Source organism: Tamandua tetradactyla, chromosome 24 (assembly GCF_023851605.1).
Source record: "Tamandua tetradactyla isolate mTamTet1 chromosome 24, mTamTet1.pri, whole genome shotgun sequence".
In the NCBI taxonomy this organism is placed as follows: domain Eukaryota; kingdom Metazoa; phylum Chordata; class Mammalia; order Pilosa; family Myrmecophagidae; genus Tamandua; species Tamandua tetradactyla.
The window spans coordinates 17,042,596-17,057,664 of NC_135350.1; the positions used below are offsets into that span (position 1 = coordinate 17,042,596).

Here is a 15,069-nt window from a genome sequence, read left to right on the forward strand (position 1 = left end):
ACCTCTCAGATTTTTTAGAGAGTGAATGACTGAAATGCTTTTTTAAAAAAAATCCAGTGAAAAATTTCAGAGATGTTTCACTTCATTTTCAAAGATTTCAGTGTCTTAAGGTCAAGGTAATCTGAATGAATAATATAGCCCGTGGGGCAGGATGAAGTGGAGAAAAGGAATATTGAACATGTGTGGGTTATAGCATAACTATCAATCCTCTACGATTTTTCCTTCACATTCTTACCAAGAGAATGTACCTCTTTTAAATACCAACGTAACAGCGTGATTAAGAATAGAGGCTTTTGTGTCAGACAGTGTAGGATGGACACCCCAGCTCTTCTGGTTACTAGCTGTGTGATTCTGGATACATTGCTTCACATGTCTGAACTTCAGTTTTTTCATTGAGGGGACATACATCTATGACAGGATGTTGAGTAGAGTTTTTTATTATCTTTGAGATGTTGAGGTCTAAGTGCCCCACTTTGAAAAGACAGTCCCAATAAACCATACCTTCCCAAGGTTTCAGCAGAGGCCAGACTATCACCAACTACCACCCAAATTTCCCCATTTTTGCAAGACCAGAAAGTTATGGAGGGTCCCAGTTGTCATTAATGAAAATCAGTAGAAAAGGGACAATCGAAATAATATTTTTTTCTTTTTTAATCAGTTTTTAATTTTTTTAAAAAAATATAACAAACAAATGCAAACATTCTTAACTTATGATCATTCTGTTCTATGTATATAATCAGTAATTCACAATATCATCATATAGTTGCATATTCATCATCATGATCATTTCTTAGGACATTTGCATCAATTCAGAAAAAGAAATAAAAAGACAACAGAAAAAAATTCATACATACCATACCCCTTGCCTCTCCCTTTCATTGATCACTAGCATTTCAATCTAAATTTATTTTAACATTTGTTCCCCCTATTATTTATTTTTATTCCATATGTTTTACTCATCTGTTGATAAGGTAGATAAAAGGAGCATCAGACACAAGGTTTTCACAATCACACAGTCACATTGTGAAAGCTATATCATTATACAGTCATCTTCAAGAGACATGGCTACTGGAACACAGCTCTACATTTTCAGGCAGTTCCCTCCAGCCTCTCCATTACATCTTGAATACCAATGTGATATCTACTTAATGAGTAAGAATATCCTCCAGGATAACCTCTCGACTCTGTTTGGAATCTCTCAGCCATTGACGCTTTATCTTGTCTCATGTTGCTCTTCCCCCTTTTGGTCGAGGAGGTTTTCTCAATCCCTTGATGCTGTCTCAGCTCATTCTAGGATTTCTGTCCCATGTTGCCAGGAAGGTCCACACCCCTGGGAGTCATGTCCCACATAGACAGGGGGAGGGCAGTGAGTTTGCTTGTTGTGTTGGCTGGAGAGAGAGCCAAATCTGAGCAACAAAAGAGGTTCTCTTGGGGGTGACTCTTAGGCCTAATTTTAAGTAGGCTTGACCTATCCTTTGTGGGGTCAAGTTTCATATGAACAAACTCCAAGATTGGGGGCTCAGCCTATTGCTTTGGTTGTCCCCACTGCTTGTGAGAATATCAAGAATTCAGCTTGGGGAAGTTGAATTTTCACCCCGTTCTCACCATTCCCCAAAGGGGACTTTGCAAATACTTTTTTACTCACTGTTCAAATCACTCTGGGATTTATTGGGGCATCACTCTGGACTAACCAACAAAATCTCCTGTCCTACTCAAGGTTCCATGTACTTATGGTGTTCAATTAAGCTGTCTACATAAGGTATATTCGGAAATGCACTGGTCAAAGTATAAATTTTGTTGCAAATAGACATTTTTTTGCTTTAGTCTCACACGTAAGTTAAAATTTTAAAATATTAATTACCATCTATTTTCAACACCCTGCAGTAATGACATTCCTTTGTTCTTCCTCATGCAAAAACATTTTTAAAATTTGTACATTTAGTCACTATCATTATACACTCTAGGCATTCCTAGATTATACTATCTCAATCTTTATCATCTATCTTTCTTTCTGCTTTCATTTGTGCCCCCAGCCCTCCTCCCTCTATCATTCTCACATTCATCTTCATTCAGTGTTTTAACATAATTGTATTATGGTTAGGTAGTATTGTGCTGTCCATTTCTGAGTTTTTATATTCAGTCCTGTTGCACAATCTGTATCCCTTCAGCTCCAATTACCCAATATCTTACCCTATTTCTATCTCCTGATGGTCTCTGTTACCAACGAAATATTCCAAATTTATTCACTAATGTCAGTTCATATCTCTCAGTGAGACCATACAGTATTTGTCCTTTTGTTTTTGGCTAATCTCAGTTAGCATAACGTCCTCAAGGTCCATCCATGTTATTACATACTTCATAACTTTATTCTGTCTTACAGCTGCATAATATTCCATCGTATGTATATACCACAGTTTGTTTAGCCACTCGTCTGTTGATGAACATTTTGGCTGTTTCTATCTCTTTGCAATTGTAAATAATGCTGCTATAAACATTGTGTGCCCTGTCCATTTATGTCCTTGCCCTCATGTTCTCTGAGTAGATACCTAACAACGGTATTGCCGGGTCATATGGCAATTCTATATATATAGCTTCTGAGGAGCCGACAAACTGCCTTCTTCAGCAGTTGTCCCATTTGACATTCCCACCAACAGTGTATAAATGTGCCTCTTTCTCCACATCCTCTCCAGCACTTGTCATTTTCTTTTTTATTGATAATGGCCACAAACTCCTGACTTTCTTTAATGGCTGATGGCATGTGCCTTGCCTATTTCTCCAACATCATCTTGCTCCATTTACCCTCTCACAGATTATGCTCCAGATATGTGGTTCTTTCATACACACCAAGCTTATTTCTATTCTGGGGACTTTGCACATGCTGTTCCCAATGCATGGAATATCTGCCCTCTGTACTTGCAGGCGACTTCTCTTCCTCATTCGGGATTTCTCAGATTAAATGTTATCATGTTGAAGTAGCCTTCTCTAATTGCCCTGTCCCTTCTATTTTTCTCCTGCTCAGCCATTTATTTATTTCTTCTACAGTACTAATTGCAATTTATTTTATTTGTGTTCATTTAAAACTTTTTTCTGTGTCTCTTCATGAAGACAAAGATCGTGTCTATGCTGTTTAACACTTCATTTCCAGTGTTTATATTGTGCCAGACATAAATATGTGCTCAATAAATACAGTTATCATAATTTTGAGGCTTCACATTTATGAATAAAGCTTCCAAATCATATCTCTAAATCTTCTTTTCTCTAACATGCTCTTTAGTTCTATTTATCTAACCACTTACTGAATATTTCTATCTGGATATCCAATGTTCAGTTCAAAATAATATAAAATGAAACTACATTTATGTTCAGCATTGTATCACTTACGAAGTATAAGTACTTTCAGAGATGCTGTTGTCGTAAGACTTCATTTTTTTGAGTGTGTTAAATGCTGCTCTGAGCATGGAGGAGGTTTATTAGTATTTATTCCTACAATGATATTACATAACAAAACCAAAAAAAAAAAAAAACTCAGAAGTACACAATAATAAAACTTTATTGTTCATGCATCTGGAGTTGTCAGCTATGAAGCTCTGCTAATGTTGGCTGTGTGTTGCTCATACATCTGAGACTGGCTGGCCTTCAGCTGATTTAGCTGGCATGGTCAAGAGCAACTGGAGAGACAGCATCATACTCTTCTCATGGCAATGACAAAAATGCAAAAGTTCAACCCCCAGTGCATAAACCCACTTCAATTTTCTGTTTGTTTCGTGTATGCTCACATTCTATTGAAAAAGCAAGTCACTGACTGAACCCAGGGTTAAATCCAGGTGGTGGGAAGGCCCTGCAAAGTTATATATGGCAAAAGATATGGATACAAGGATTGAAGAATTGGGGACCTTAGTGCAATCAAACTATTGAAAAGGGAACAAATAAAAGAAGGCACCTTTCATGCCCTCTTGGAACTCAGCCTAATCAAGGAGACAGACATAAAGCAATGGTGAGCACATGGCATCAGAGAGATGAGTATGAAGAACCATAGGAGGAGGGAATAAGTAACTCAGCTGTGGGAAAGAAAAGGCTTCACAGCAGAGACAACCACATGTAAATGTTGAAAGATAAATAAAAATAGATTAAGAAATGGTAGAGGGATGAGGAAGCATAGTACATTCTGGGAACAATGACTTGTATGATCCTATTCGAGCATAAAAATGATGGAAGGAGTTAAGGCAGTAGAGGTTCAAGCAGAAACTGGAATGATAGCTTGGATGTAGAGCGTAGTAGTCTCACTTTATTCTGCAAAACTGATATTAAAAGCCAAGTTGTCAGCAATGTTCATAGATTAGCACTGCTAATTTTAGAATATTTTCATCACTCCAAAAGAAATCTCATATCCAGTAAAAGCCAGGGACCTCAGAGAGGCATGGGCAGGCTCCCTGGAGACTGCTTACTTTGGCTATCTCCCTTAGTAGGACATAAAGGGGGACAATGGGTGTCTATAACTGGTAAGACTGGTGTAAATTTTATATAAATTAATTGGCTTTTGTCCTGAAAAGATACAGAGGCCCACATAAGGAGGGGCTATTCCCAGGTCTGTGTGTCTTCGGCCACCCATGGCTAAGCACTCACAGGCCTGCCATTGGCTGCATCTGCCAAATGGCCAGAAGAGAGGCCCAAGGATGGCATAGTATCAGGATGGGAGCCTCTGTAGCTCAGTTCTGTCTGAGCTGTGTCTGCTCTGGTATTCTACCATCCCTGGGGGCTGGAGATGGGAAACACTCCTGATCTGGAAAATATAGCATCCTGATGATGAAAAGGAGACAAGGATCTACCACACTTATGTTGCTGCTGTTTCACTGCAGTGGCTTTCTGTGCACTGTTTTAGTCAGGGTTCTATTAGGAATAGAACCAACAGGAGCAGACACATTTATAAAGGTGTCTCAGACAGCCGTGGGAATGGAAGAGTTCAAAATCTATAGGGCAGGCTGTGAAGCTGGTGGCTCTGATGAAGGGTCTGGACAAAACTCCACAGGAGAGGCTCCCTGGCTGAAAAAGCAGTGAGAGAGTCTCTCTTCTTCCTTAAAAGCCTTCAACTGATTGGATCATCTCATTGTGGGAGACATGCCTTAGTTGGTCACAGATGTAATAAGCCACAGATGCAATCAACTGACTGATGATCTAATACACCAGCCTTACAGTTTATCAACCAGCCATGAAATATCCTTGTAGCAATGGTTGGGCCAGTGCTTGCCTGATCAGACAACTGGGGATGATCATTTGGCCAAGGTGACACCAGACTCTTACCATCACATGGGTTGTGAAGGGTCCAGTCCTTGGCTGTGGATGCTAGCTCCTTAAGGTCAATTGGGACAGACTGGAGAGAGAAGTGGCAGAATATGTGACAGGGTAGATGGAACACCCCTACCCCCAACCAGATTTTTCTATCAATGACCTACGAGATCAAGCAAACCCTGGATGAGGAAGACATTAAAAGCAAAATTAGAAATTTTACCAGACTAGACATTCTAAGCATTCTTAAGGATTTTGTTCAACAAGAGGGAGAAGCAGTGGCTGGCTGGTTACTAAGGGTATTCAAACTGGGGTCTGAATTATTAATAACCCACAGGAGATGAGACAATTAGCAGGCCTTGACAAAGAATCCAAAGTACATCATTAACTCCTGGACCCTCGTGGCCTCCATGCTAAATTTATTCATGACAACCAGGGTTCTGCTATATTTAAAAGGAACAAGGTGGCAATCTCATACCAGGATAAGAAGGTCAATGATATAGTGGAGGAAAGTGAGGGCAAAGAGGCCTCTACAACCCCTCCTCTACCCCTTCTTTCATGGACTTCTATCACATGGAAGAGAGCCTCTGCCTCTGTGGCTGTTACAGCCTCAAGGTAGGGAGCCACTTGGAGGACCATAGAAGAAGTAAGGAACCTCCTGACTAAAGTAGGAATGGTACAGTGGTGTGCTGGTTTGAAAGGATGTATGTACCCTAGAAAAGTCATGTTTTAATCAAAATCCCATTTCATAAAGGTAGAATGATACCTATTCAATACTGTATGTTTGACACTGTAATCAGATCATCTCCCTGTAGATATGATTTAATCAAGAGTGGTTGTTAAACTGGATTAGGTGATGACATGTCTCCACCCATTTGGGTGGGTCTTGATAAGTTTCTAGAGTCCTATAGAAGAGGAAACATTTTGGAGAATGAGAGATTTGGAGAGAGCAGAGAATGCTGCCGCACTACGAAGCAGAGAGTCCATGAGCCAGAGACCTTTGGAGATGAAGAAGGAAAACGCTCCTAGGGAGCTTCATAAAACCGGAAACCAGGAGAGAAAGCTAGCAATGATGCCATATTCGCTATGTGCCTTCTCACATGAGAGAGAAACCTTGAACTTCATTGGCCTTCTTGAACCAAGGTATCTTTCTCTGTATGCCTTAGATTGAACATTTCTATAAACTTGTTTTAATTAGGACATTTTCTCAGCCTTAGAACTGTAAACTAGCGATTTATTAAATTCCCCTTTATAAAGGCCATTCTGTTTCTGGTATATTGCATTCTGGCAGCTAGCAAACTAAAACAAATGGGTATATCATTTTGATATCTCCTTGATAAAGATTTTGTTCAGTAGAATAAGGAAAAGGAGCAGATTAGTTGCTAAGAGTCTTTAATAGGAGGTCCAAATTGCCCCTTTTATGCTCAGCAAAAAAAAAAAAGTCAAGAAATGAAGTTATTGGCTGATGTCACTGAAGACTCCAAGCCCCACCCCTATTGACTTAAAAAAAAAAGTCTAAAACCTATACCACTGCTAGGGCAGATCCCACTGGCAAACAATTAATGAGGCCCGACTTTACTTAAAAAGACTGAGGTGAAGCAAATAGGTAGAGCATTTCTTTGAGCATTCAGACAAGAGACCCAAATGTATCTCCAGCCCTGGAGAAGCCCTCTTGGACACTGAGTCACTGAAAATTTTATTACAGGGAATCCCCTTTTCCTCCAATTTACCAGGCTATCTTGCTCAACCTTATCAGCAAAGCTGATGTAATCCAGGTTATAGATATGGTGGAGCTATTTGGAGGGAGACTGATGTCAAAGTCAAGATCCTGGATTATCAGACCCAGGCAGCCACCTTACCAGGGGCTACATGGACCCTCCCTGTGGCCCCCCACCTCCTCCTCCTTCATATCAAAGGTCCAGGCCCTCCTCCCCACCCCCAAGTTGTGACTACTGGAATATTTTTATTAAGCAGCTACCTCTAGTGGTGGTACCTTTTGCTCTTACTTTCCCCACTATAGGTATTTATGCTTTAACACATCACTTGGAACAAGATCAAATCTTTGTCTCCCTTGGGGGGCTGTGCCAAATGGGACCCCTGTGGAATTGCTCCAGGCAATCAAGGTAATAAACTCTGAAATATCACCTGACAAATATTACAGTGGGGCCCTGGCCTATAATCCAAGATCTCTTTAAAGAGGGATTAATTCATTATACTTACCATGGCCCCGTACAATAACCCCAGTTGTCTAATTCTTAAAGCCTCTACCAGCGAAGGCGAGTAACCATTAATCATACCAACCTTCATGTACAAGTCCTGCCCATCAAAGCTCCTATTTCTATCATCTAATTAATAAAAGGTATACAGGTGAGTGTGGGCAATTGCTTTATTGTGACCAAGTTGGCCAACATATTTTATTCAGTGCCAATACTTAGAGATAAAGAGAGAGAGGAGGGGGAGGGGAGGAGGACAAAGAGGGGGAGGAGGAGAAGGGGGAGAAGAAGGAGGAGGAAAAGGAGAAGAAGAAGGAAGAGAGAGAAGAAAGGAAAAGAAAAGAAAAATTCCTAACCACTGTCTGTACCCCAGAAAAACATGTTCTTAAATCTAATCCATTCCTGTGAATATAAACCCATTGCAAGTAGGATTTTTGATGAGGTTACTTCAGTTACCCATCCTAAATCCTTTTACTGGGGTCCTTTAAAAAAGAATAAAAATTCAGACAAAGAGAGAGAGAAACCCACAGAAGCAAAAAACTGAAATCATTGAAACCCTGAAGAGAAGGGAGAGACCAGCAGATGCTGCTCTGTGCCTTGCTATATGGCAGAGGAGCCAAGGATTGTCAGCAGCTGGTCTTTGGGAAGAAAGCATTGCTTTGGTAATGTTTTAATGTGGACTCTCGGACTCACAACTGTGAGCTAATAAATTCCCATTGTTCAAGCCAACCCATTTCATGGTATTAGCTGGGGCAGCCTGGGAAACTAAAACAACTATGAAGCTGAAATCTGATTAAGGGGCAACTCTAAAGAGAGCCTCCAAGAGGACTTAGCTGCACTTACACATCATTTACAAAAAATGGGGCTGGACAATAGCACCCTATAAAATACAAGGAGCATCAAACTCTGGCAAATTCCTGGACATAAGCCAGTCCTCTAAAGACAGCCAGATTCCCACCACTATCAAACACAAGCTCACCTTAAACACTAAGACTTGCACAACATCTTTTATATTATTCATATTCTAGAATAACACATCCACATCTCATTCTCCCTGAAGTCCATAAACAAAAATCATGTGTACATCTGCTGCTTTCCAGTGGGGACAGCCCCAACAATGTGCCCTAGAATTGGCACAATAAGTCATTTCCTAAGTCATGCCCCTATCCCACTGGGAACAGATTTTAAATTAGAGGTCTTGGCTACCTCTGAATACACCTCTTGGTGTCCTTGGACTAAGCATGGCAAAACCTGACTATTTATTGGGCTCTTCTAAAAACAGAGGCCACAACCCATAGGCTGTACACACAGATTCCCATAAATGCCATGGATGAGATATAATTCCCATCCGGAGCTCAGCATGGCCACTGAAGCCTCACTTATAAAATAGAAATAGTACCTACCATAGAGGTCTAAGCCTGACAAACAGGACCTCTCCAAATTACAGGAGGATGTGGCTTCCCCCATGTGCAACCTCTTGCCCATGGATCGTGAGATGCTGGTGATGGTATCCCCATTGTCCCGTCCTCTAGCTAAGTGGAAAGCCACAAATTATCTGACATGAAAAGTAAGTCAATAATGTCGCTGATAGCAATGCTATTTTCAGCACAGGTCACTGTGGGGCCTGGCCTTGAACATCACACTTACTCAAGAGGGCTATTTGGGTTCTCCACAGTTGGCAGAGCAGGAAATGGTCCAGTTTACCCTCCAGGATGCTCTGAGATGCTAGTTGCCTAATCTCTAAATCTTTACTATTCTTGGGTGGTAGCCAAAAGGCTAATGGGGGTTGGGGGTCAGGCCAATGGAAGGAAAATAATTTTCTCACAAAGTCCCTTGTGAGGGACTCCACATTTGAAACCAGCTTGCATCATCACCCATTTCCACACACACTTTACCCACCACACTAAGGTCACTGTTCAACGTCAGTACTGATAAACCACTTTAATTCATTCCCACACTCTATATCTGGTGATCCCTTGAAGACTACCCACTCAGGACCCCCAAGCTTTCCCCATCAACTGACAGTCTGGGCCTATGCACCTCTGCCTTGCTGGAGTGGGCACAGAAAAAGGAATTGCTTCACTGGCCAAATCATTTACAGGCTGTGATTTGTACTCCAAATACAAACATTGACAACCTCTAGATGGAGTCATCTTCCACAGGGTGGGAGGATAAAGCCTTTTCCCACTGCCCTATTAATTACATGGACAACTTCATCACTGCTGGACCCACCAGGAAGTAGAGATTTTAGCTCTCAAACAAAGCAGTGTCTAAAGGTCCAGGTCACCTTTAGAGATGAAGGAAAGCTTTTATCCAAACAAGGCACAACACCCATACTGGCAAACATGACATACAACAAGCCTTGAGAGGAAGCATTATGTAATCTCTTAGCAAGGGCGAAGCAATGCCAGGTTCAACTCTCATGATGCAGGTAGCAGCCTCGAAGCTGATCCTCACCAATGTTTATTCTGGTTGTGGGTTTTAGTATCTTTGCTGGCTTCACGGGCCATAGGCTTACTTATTGACCCACAAGGCCCCATCATACAGGTCCAGGAATGCTCAAACTATATTCAGCTAATCCTAAAATTGTGCCCGTGGATGGAATAGAGGATATTGCTGGTTGTTTCTTGTCAATCACTTGAAACCAAGCCTGCTACTGAGCATGGCTGATGACCTAAAGCTATCCAACTTATACAACAAATGTGTCCATGGACAGCAATGCTTAAATGACTCTCAACTCAGGAATAACTTAAATAAGATTCTCATAAAGCGTGAAACCGAGGGTCTGGTATACCATTTGCATATGCTGGGCTACTATAATTGACAACCATCCCTGGCATGGAGGATATCTGTTTGCTGTTGGGAGGATGTGTCTACCAGTGTTTGTACTGTACCACCCAAAGAACTTCCACATAGCATCCTAAACAATGGAATCATATAATATAGCCTTTTGTAACCAGCTTGTTTCATTTAGCATAATATTTTCAAGGTTCATCCATGTTGTAGCATGTGTCTGTACTTCATTTGTTTCTATTGCCAAATAATATTCAATTGTATGGATATGCCACATTTTATTTATCCATGAATTGGTTGATGGACATTTGTCTTGTTTCCAATGTTTTGGCTATTATGAATAATAGTTCTGTCTTAGTCATGGTTTTCTAAGGAAACAGAACCAACAGGATATATATATAAATATATATATATTATATATACTTACATAATGTAAATATTATGAGGTTTTTAATAGGAATTGGCTCATGTGACTATGGGAATGGGCAAGTCCAAATTCCATAGGGCAAACCACAAGCTGGGAACTCCAATGAAGGTTTTTGATGAATTCCCCAGGAGAAGCCAGCTGGTCTGAAGTAGAGATGGAAAATCTCCCTTCTGACTGCTGAAATCATCACTTTTCCTTTTAAAGCTTTTAACAAATTGGATGAAAATTCTTTCATTGTTAAAGGCAATCTCCTCCAGTTAATTGTAGAGGTAATCAGTCATAGATACAATCAACTTACTGATTATTTAAGTTCAGGAAATATCCCCACAGTAACAATCAGGCTAATGCTTGCAAATGGACACCATCATCTAACCAAGCTGACACATGAACTTAACCACCACAGTTGCTAAAAACATCCTTTTACAATTTTTGTGTGGATATATGTTTTCTAGAAGTGGAATTTCTGGATCATATGACAACTCTGTTTAACAATTTTGAGGAGCTGCCAAATATTTTTCTGAAGTGACTGCACCATTTTATTTTCCCACAAGCAATCTACGAGCGTCTAATTTCTCCAGATCCTCTATAACACTCATTATTGTCTTTCTGATTTTAGCCATCTTATTAGATGTGATTTTTTGATTTTGGTTTATATTTTCCTGATTACTAATGCTGTTGAGCATCTTTCCATATGTTGATTGGCTGTTTATAGATTTTCCTTGGAGAAATGACTATTCAAATCCTTAGCCTTTTTTTTTTCTGCTCTTTTTTGTGCATGGGTAGGCACTAGAAATGGCCTGAGTCTCCCATATGGCAAGCAAGAACTATGCTACCGAGCCACCATTGCCTGCCTCTTAGCCCATTTTTAAACTGGCTTATTTGTCTTCTTATTGCTGAGTTGTAAGAGTTCTTTATATATTCTGACTTCAAGTCCCTTATCAGATACACTATTTACAAATACTTCCTCCCATTCTGTAGGTTGTCTTTTCACTTTCTTCGTGGTATCCTTTTAAACACAAAAGTTTTTAATTCCGATATATCCAATTTATCTATTTCTTCTCTGTCACTTATGCTTTTGGTGTCTTAGTGTTATATTTAAAAGTTATTGCTTAACCCAAAGTCACAAAAATTTACTGCCATATTTTTCCAAGAGTTGCATAGTCAAAGCACTTTCATTTATGTTAATTATCAATTTTAAGTTAAATTTTGTATATGGAGTGAGGTAGGGAGCCAACTTCTTTCTTCTGCACGTGGCTATCCAACTGTCCTAGCACTGTTGTTGAAAAGACTATTCTTTCCTATTGAATTGTTTTCGCACCTATGGCAGATTCAGTTATGTTATTAATCTTAATCTGTTACTGTAGGTGTGAACCATTTAAAATAAGACCTTTTGAAGATGTTATTTTTAGTTAAGGTGTAGCACAACTGAATGAGGTTAGGCCTGAATCCTGTTACTGGAGGAATTATAAAGAGAAAGCCACACAGAGGAGAAGAAGCTGGAAGTCAGCAACACCCAGAATAGAAAGGAGAGGACATTGCCATGTGATTGGAAAACAAAGAAGCCTCAAGGATTTCCAGCCTGCAAGAATGCTGCTGACCCCAGGAGAAAGAGAATGTTTCAACCTCTGAAACCATGAGACACTAATTCTTGTTGTTAATCCAGTACATTTTGTGGTGTTTGTTATAGCAGCTAGGAAACTAAAACAGCACACAGCTAGAAATTTGTTTGACCATAAATATAAGGTTTTGTTTCTAGACTCTCACATTCTGTTCCATTATCTATTTATCTATCTGTGTTATACATGTTCTGTGTCTTGAGTGGGTACTTGCCAGCCAGACAAGCATTCAGGTGGCATAGGTGTTGGAGGCAGAGGGTAATCCAGGCAGAGAGAACAACCTAAGTAGAAACATGGAGGGGGAACATCATGACCACATTGGGGAATGTTTTAGTTTGCAAGCTGCCAGAATGCAACATGCCTGAAATGGAATGGCTTTTTAAAAAGGGGAATTTATTAAGTTGCCAGTTTACAGTTCTAAGGCTGTGAAAATGGCCAAATTAAGGCAAGGCTAAAAAATGTCCAAATTAAGGCCTCCTGGGAAAGATACCTTGGTTCAAGAAGGCCTATGATGTTCAGGGGTTCTTTCTCAATTGGAAAGGCACATGGCGACCTCTGCTAGCCTTCTCTCCAGGCTTTTCAATAGCTTCCCCAGGGCTCTGTGTGTTCTGTTGGCTCTGGTGATTTTGGTGGCTCTGTAGCTTTTTTCCAAAATGGTTCCCTCTTACAGTAAGCAATGTCTACCTTGAAACGGTGGAGACATATCTCCATGGAAACCATCTGATCTTTAAATCTTAAATGGGTAGGTCACATCTCCATGGAAACAATAACAAATATTCCACACATCAATACTGAATGAGGGTTAAAGGGCTTGGTTTTTCTGGGGTATATAATAGCTTCAAACTGGCACAGGGAACAACAAGGAGTGTTCTTCAAGGAGGCTAGAGCACTGACAGCTGCAGGGTAAAGGAGGAAGTGGAGAGAGAGTAAGGACTATGAACAGGGAGTTTAACATTTATTCTCCAGAAATGTGAAGACTTTTAAGCATGATTATATGTGACTCCAGAAAGGCCTTTTTAATTGTGTGAAGAATGACCTGGGAAATACATGATAGGGAAGGCAGAGAGACATTTCAGAAATTATCTTCTCATGTCCAAGCAGGCAATCAGAACAGCCTGAAGTGAGGCCAGAGAAGAGGGATGGATGCATTTGAAAATGTTTAAGGGGAAAAATCAGTAAGAGTTGTTTGTTGGTTGGATGAGCTAAGTTGAGAGAAAGGGAAGAATTATGCATGATTTCCATGCTGCTGAATCTTGATACCTACCAAGCTAGAAAGCACAATTGGAAAACTAGGTTTGAGTAAAACCTAATCATTTCTATTTGGGATATGATGAATATTCCTGAGTACTTTTGTATGTCAAGCACTATACCAGCTGTTTTAAATGTAGTATTTCATTTAATTTACATGCATTATGTCACTAGCCCTATAAGGTCTTATTGACTACATTTTACAAAAGAGGAAAATAAGTCTGAAGGAAGATATAAAATCTATTCATATTCAATAGCTAGTTAGTAGTAGAACAAAAATTAAAACTCTTATCTATGACTTTTAAATAATTATACCCATTTAAAGTAGATTTCAAGACTATATTTCATGCTAGAAGGTAACTGTGGAAGAAATAAACTGTGTAATTTCAAAACAAGAACTCTAATCTATTCCTTACTACATTTATTCCTCTGGGTTGAATTGATTATTTTTGATTTTCACTACTGTAAAGATAGCCCAATAGAAATACTCAAGCTGGAATGGGGGTACAGATTGGATGAGAATAGTATTTAAAATATGCCTTACTGCAAAGACAAATTCAAATTAAACTGTAAATTTATTAAACATCTACCATAGTGAAGCACTTTGCAAGACACAATCGTATAGATCATCTGTCTTAACCAATACAATAACCTTCTAAAGTAGGCCATTTCTTATTCTGAGTCTAGGCTCAGAGACTTTTGTGATTTTTAACCCAGTTCTTTCCATTTTGTTTCTAAAGATGATGCATTCACTTAAAGGTATCCATTTAACAATAATTTATTTGGGTAACCATAACTGTTCTTACAGGTGCTAATAAAGGAAAAAAGCAAAGCAATTGAGCCTTCTGATTTTATAGCAATGATCTTGGGCAGGTTTCTGTAAAATTTTCACATTTGAGTCTGAGTATTTCCTGCATTGTGAAATACACCTAAGTTTTAGAGAAATACACGAGAAACTTTAGAGTTTAACTTGTTTTGTAATCATGTAATCAAGCCTTTGATTTCTGGAAAACAAATGCATCCATCTCATAGCCATTCAGTAATATGTTTTATATTTACCAATTAATGAACTATCTTTAGGCTCAACTTGAATAAGCTTCAGATCTTCTTTAATATCTATGGTGTTGGGGGTGGACCATGGTAGCTCAGTGGCAGAGTTCTCACCTGCGATGCAGGAGACACGGGTTCATTTCCTGGTGCCTGCCCATGCAAAATAATAATAACAATAATAATAAAATAATAATATCTATAGTGTTGGTATAAACACATTTCAACAATGTTTTACATTTAAAGTTCTTTAAAAATAATCTTTATCTTAAAAAATAGTTGCCATATATTTCATTTTTGTTTAATGCATAGAAGAAACAACTATAGGAGAAAATTTATGTTTTCATACTCAGTGTGTAAATACCATTCATGATACCTTATTGATATACCAGTTTATGATGCCATCTATGGGTTTATTTAGCATAGCATTTCTAAATATTAT

At 39.3% G+C, this 15,069-nt stretch overlaps 1 pseudogene; it reads right to left on the reverse strand.

Annotated features, from left to right (window-relative positions):
* The window catches only part of LOC143668592 (myosin regulatory light chain 12B pseudogene), a 41,406-nt pseudogene extending 32,425 nt beyond the window's left edge, over positions 1-8,981 (reverse strand).
* Between the last annotated feature and the right edge of the window lie 6,088 nt (positions 8,982-15,069).